This window comes from Vidua chalybeata, chromosome Z, assembly GCF_026979565.1.
Source record: "Vidua chalybeata isolate OUT-0048 chromosome Z, bVidCha1 merged haplotype, whole genome shotgun sequence".
Classification (NCBI taxonomy): domain Eukaryota; kingdom Metazoa; phylum Chordata; class Aves; order Passeriformes; family Viduidae; genus Vidua; species Vidua chalybeata.
The window spans coordinates 60,934,544-60,940,543 of record NC_071570.1 but is presented as its reverse complement, the minus strand read 5'-3'; positions in this window follow the sequence as shown (position 1 = coordinate 60,940,543).

Below are 6,000 nucleotides of genomic sequence, written 5' to 3'. Positions count from 1 at the left end.
GGAATCTATAACCCAATGAAACATGGAGAGATCAAGAAGGGAAACGAAAGGGTTGCTCCAGATTAAAAATCTGAAATGAAATAAGCATAAAATGCTGGACATTTTGCCAAATGGAAATTGGCAAAAGAAAGAGAGATCACCAACAAAGTAGCTGATGGAACAAGGGATTACGTATTCTTTATCTCAGAGTTTGTCACTGCTGTTCACAGGAGAAGCAACGGGCTGAAGAAGCACCATTCCCACCCAGCAGCTACAACCTGATTTACCATTTGCCCATCATTTAACAACTCACTGTATATTTCTAAAGCCCACAGACACAGAGGAGCAAGAGTAAGTCCAATTGTCACTGCCTGTCCTTGTCTACTCCCCATGATTACAAATACCCAGCCAAGCTGAACATTAAAATCTGGCATGCCCAGTACTTTGCATTGAGTACAGCATTACAGGTATCAGTGGTTGCCAGAGAGAAGTCTATTCACAGTGGAGATGCTAGCCATCTTTGGCTGAATACAATGGAAGACAGATACATGTGCTCTTTCATATTTGAAGTGGCAATTCTCTGTAGTACACAGGAACAGCATAGAGCAAGAAGTTCCACAAGGTCATTGCCACTGCTGCACCTGTTATAGAAACATATTGAAATCCTGCATATTTACAGCTTTTTTTTTTTATTTTAGGCATTCTCAGAACGTTTTGACATTTACAACAGTATTGGAGAACAACCTGGGAAAGCAACAGAGATTTAAAAAAACTTTGATATACTAAACTTCTCCTTTTTATGTTGTCCAGACTCCAAACTAAAGGAGAAATATTTTATTTCAGACTTGTTTTTTTCCTTTCCTCAAAGTTACCACAGTTCACACATATGAAAAAACAGGACACAAGAAACCCCAGCATATGGACAGCAGACATTACACAAGCCTGTTCTGCTGGTTGTTCTTCCTTCTTTGGTTTGGGCTTTTTGTTAAGATGTGGAGTAAGTAAGTCACTCTAATACATATTGGAAAAGAGAGATTTCCAAAGGTGCTATTTCAAAACAGTATCCACCTATATCCCCTTTTTGCCCTCTACCTGCTTCAAGGTGAATAAAAAATTAGAATTATACTGACTTTGTGTGCATCCCTGTACCATGCTAATAGTTGCAGAGTCTGTCTCAGTTTCCATAAACATTCTTCAGTGTTCCATTCTTCTACAAGTTTTCCCATCTTTCTCTTTACTACAAAGGCATGTCAGATAGCTGACATTCCCCTTCTTATTACTAACATAGGAAAATGCTAACCAGTGCACAAATCCAGACTACTAGGTGCTACAAATCCCTTGATCAGCTTTCACAATCCTGAAGTTTTTGGTCTCAGTTGCTTACTTCCCTAGTCACTACTGCTGCCTGCAGCTCTCCGTTGTTTCACCCGCCTCCGGGCAGCTCCGGCACCTGGAGCGGCACCGTCTCTCTCCGGAGACTGGGTTCGCCGTTTGCTCCCGGGCGCTGCTTCTGCGGCGCACCGGTTGGGGCTTGCTGGGTTCTGTCACCCGCGTGAGGGTACGAGGCAAAGAGGGAAGGAATGTCCAAATCACCCATGAGGGAAGCTGAAAGGTTTTAATGGCCGCGGAGAGCTGCGGTGGAGAAGCCGCAACCCACGTTTCCAGCGTTCGTGTGGGGGAAATGGCGGCAGGACCCGGAAGGCGCGGGGTTTTATCAGGGGCAGGATGAGAGGAGCAGGAGCCCCCCCGCCCAATGGATACAGGCACCATGGCAATGATGTGGACCACTGCGCCCAACTGGGACATGACAGGGGCAGAGCCCGGGCTCCGGGGCGAACGGGGTCGCGGGATCGGGGTGACAGACACCGAATGCTCCGGACAGGACAGGGAGTGGTTACAGGAGTGATGGGGGGAAGCTCCAATAGCAGGCAGCCTGGAGCGAACCACTGTGAGGAGGGGGAAACATGGGAGGTGCACGGGGGTACACAGGACTCGGCTAGCTAACATAGATCAGAACCCCTAATCTGAACCCAAACCCGGATGCAACAGCTGCCTTGACTGAACAGTATCTCAGCAAATAAGGTGCTAAAAGTATTTATCTGCATTGGAAATTAATGACACTGATATCAGTCAATTATTCCCTGACCACTTTCTTTCTAACAGTTGCAGTATTTTTTTTTTTAAATCTTGTTATCTATTATCATAGGTATTACTGGGAATGGCAAATTTTATGTAACCTGAACATCTTCATATGATAATTTTTGCTCATTCAATCACCCTCTCTTAGAAAAGGCATGCGCCATTCAAAATAGACGTCTTATCCTAAGGAAGAAAGTATGATTAACTTGACTGCCACTACATTTATATTTACTAGTCAGAAGGTACATCTATCATCAGAGCCAGGAACCAATACATAAAGTAGCAAAGGTGAGGCCAAGACAGAGGCATAAGGAGAAATCCAAATCATCTCACCTTGTTATTAGAGGTCACTCAGAATTAAAAAGTTTAAGAAGTCCAGAGTACCCCTTGCAAGGTTTCTGGCAATTTCTTTTCATTTTCTCAGAATTTGTGTGGATCTAAACTGTGTTCTTAATTTTTATGTTCTAAAACATATAATCATCACTGAAGAACCAAATGCTATCTCTTATGCCCAGTAATGCTAGCGATTTTATGAGGTTTTCTTGCTCTAATTCTAAGCAGGGAACAAAGGGCAAAAATCTCATTCAGTTTAGAACCAGTACTTTTAGCAGCTTGCACAAGAAACAAAAATCTTCTACAAAAATTTGCAGCTACTGTATAATTTTTATGTAAAACAAAAAAACAAGAAATAATTTTGACTAGCTGTAAGATCTGGATTAATTTACCCACACTACCTCCAGGGCAACAACTTGGAGCTATTAAGGTTACTTTAAATTTAGAACAGAGATCAGAGTCTGATGTAAATAAACTTTGGCTGAAATCTGCTAATTAACAATTAGCAGAATTATTAAGAAATACACCAGTAGAGATCTGAATTTGCTTAATGTTAAACCACACTGACTTCATCTGCATAATTTTCAATTTATCTCACGCAATTGACAAGAATCTATTCATATATAGGTCTAATTACATACTGTGAAAAGCAAGACATTGTTTTTGAACATTCCTATGTACAGTATAAGTTTAAGTAAAAGATAAATATATAGTTTTCAGCTCCACACTGGAAAACATCTTCCACCCATATAGTTCTAATGAACACAGTAGACATCTTTCACAGACAGAAATTAATTTGCCAGGTATTCCAAAACCAGGGCTAGCTTTTTACCTGGGTATTTTGTACCAAGTAACTGTAACTTATACAATGTAAGCACTTATACCCTCTCTCAAACTGGTTTTTGCACCAAAAAAAGCAAGGGGATTTAAAAAAACCAACAAATCAAAAACCAACAACCAAACTTAATCAAAATTAAGCAAGCCTCCCACTAAGATGCCTAGCACTCCCAGATCACACTTGTAGAAGTAACTGCATGATTGAGCATGCCACAGGATCAGACTCTTAACACATATGGAACCAGAAATCCAGATGATTGTCTGCTGGCTTCACTGCAAATCAGCCATTTATTACACTTCAGTAGAGATCTTAAACTTCACAATAATTTCTATTTGTATCTCAACTTTGGAGGTTTCTTGCACGTCCTCCACACTCCGACATAACAAATGTTGAGAACATATGTTGGCAGCTGAGGACAAAACTATCACAGTTTCAAATACCTAGTATCTGCTGTGAATGAAGTTCCATGGCATGAATGAATAGTATACATCAAAAAAAGAAATCATGGGTTTCTGCAGTACAGCGGTTATTTTTTTCACACTTAAAACTAAAAATAGAAGCAGTGCTTTATACATAATTTTACTGCAAGAAAAAACACCAAAACTTTAGGGTACATAATAGTAAAATTAAACCTCATGGTAAGGATTAGATGGCATTGTTTCAGGTACACTGACAGAATAGTTGCTATCCACAATGGGTTCTTACAATTTAATACACATATATGAGCCAAACAGAATTTTTAATGTGTTCCATAATTATTACAATAATTGAATCAGCAAGATTTTCTTGAGTTCTAAAAAGCATATTATTTAATACAAGAATTTAAGGCATAAATAAAACAAGCTTCTTTTCTACAGCAAAATGTATTAACTTTTTATTAGGTTGCAACAAATTATGTTGACTTAATTAAAGAATCTCTGTGTTACAAAGTGCCCCAAAGACTTCTTTCTGTAGAAGTAAAAACACATTTGTGTAATTTGTAAAGATGATTAGCGTGGGGCCCTCACTCTAATCTATACTGTGGATTAATCTCTCAAATCTGGGCAATCTGTTTTTAGATAGAACACATAATAAAGTATTTATTTCTCAGAGAAGAGAACGCCTTAAGCAAAATTTGTTTGGATCCAAAGCCTTCTTACACTACCTTTATCATGTATTCTGCTTTGCCTGGCTTTCTAAACCTTTTACCCCATGTCACAATTTATTAATCATTATTTAATAATTGGAATAATTCCCTTATTAACTGGGTATTTCTTTTCATTCTTCTAAGGCACCCTGCAATCCAAGACAAGGAAACCTCTTTGTTGATTAGTTATTTAAGACCAGTAACAATAACTATGCTAGAAAGAAAGGTGCTTTGAAAGGATTACACAAAGCTAGTTCTCAACAGCACCAAGGCAAAAGCAGCAAATTACAAACCCACATACTTCATTGCATGTAACCAAATTGGCTGGTTGAAATGCTAATTGCCTTTCAGCAAAGCTAAAGGCAGACAGGGGACCCTGAGCTTCAGAGAATGACAAGCATTTTACCCCACTTCTGCACCATTGTCTTGCTGAGAATTCTTCAAAATCTATTCATAAAGGTAGCTCTTTTTCTAACCTTTAAAAATGTGGGAAATTTCTAAAGCTCTTACCAGTACCTCAGATCTGTTGGCCTGCCAAACCCATAACAGATGGCTGAATTAAGGTAGTGTTAAATCCCTAATGAAGTAAAGCTTGAAACAATTCAGAGCAGTAACATATTGGACCAGTCCAGGATAAGTGACTGAGAAGTTTCTTTTGCCATCAGAAAATGAGAGTCATAACTGTTTTCTAATTAATCAGTTTATACAAGATTAAATAAACAAAAATATCATGGTATAGGACAAATATATATTGCTGTTACATTCTAGAGAAAATTCTGTCCTGATTAAAAAAAATCTACAAACACAAAAGCTCTGATAAACATGCAAAGCATTTCTCTGTTGTTTAATTTTGCCAGATAAATTTAGTCTGTCAAATATGCCTCTTTCAGTAAATACCAGCACACTTATCTTAACTGCAATCTTGGTTTGGATTTCGAAATTATTTCAGTACAAGAAACTACAACAACTTTAATTTTATAGAAATACTCATAAGCAAATCTATTAAGCTTTTCTTTCCATATTTTTCATTTTTTCATATTTCAGAACTTATAGTTTGAAAATTCTATCTGAAAACTGCCTCAAGTTGTTATACACAGAGTAAGCTAGATCTTCAAAGTGTTTATTTACACAAAGTATTTCCCAGTGATATTATCCACTGAGAAAGTGACTTAAGCAAGTGAGAGTTTTCAGAAATTTGCAAAAACATTTATGATCTAGTATTTTTTTTCCTGAATAAAATTGAGAGAAGCATTTAGACATGACATATGCTGATTTCTAGAGAGGAAGAGAACTATTATATTCATGTGTATATAACAGGTTTTTATTTATATATATATATATATATATATATGTTATATACAGTTACGTATGTGTATTGTCTATACTGTAATTTGCCAGTCTTGTGGAGCTGAAATGCAAGCACAATTTCTACAAATGAGTACAGCTGATCAAGAGGATTACACATGTAAAAATAATTATATATGTGATCATATTTTTAGAAGGACAAGGCTTAATAGTACATGAGCAAATAATTTCAGCATATTTTTTTTATTTACAATTGCCTACCTATGTTTTTGTTTTTCTC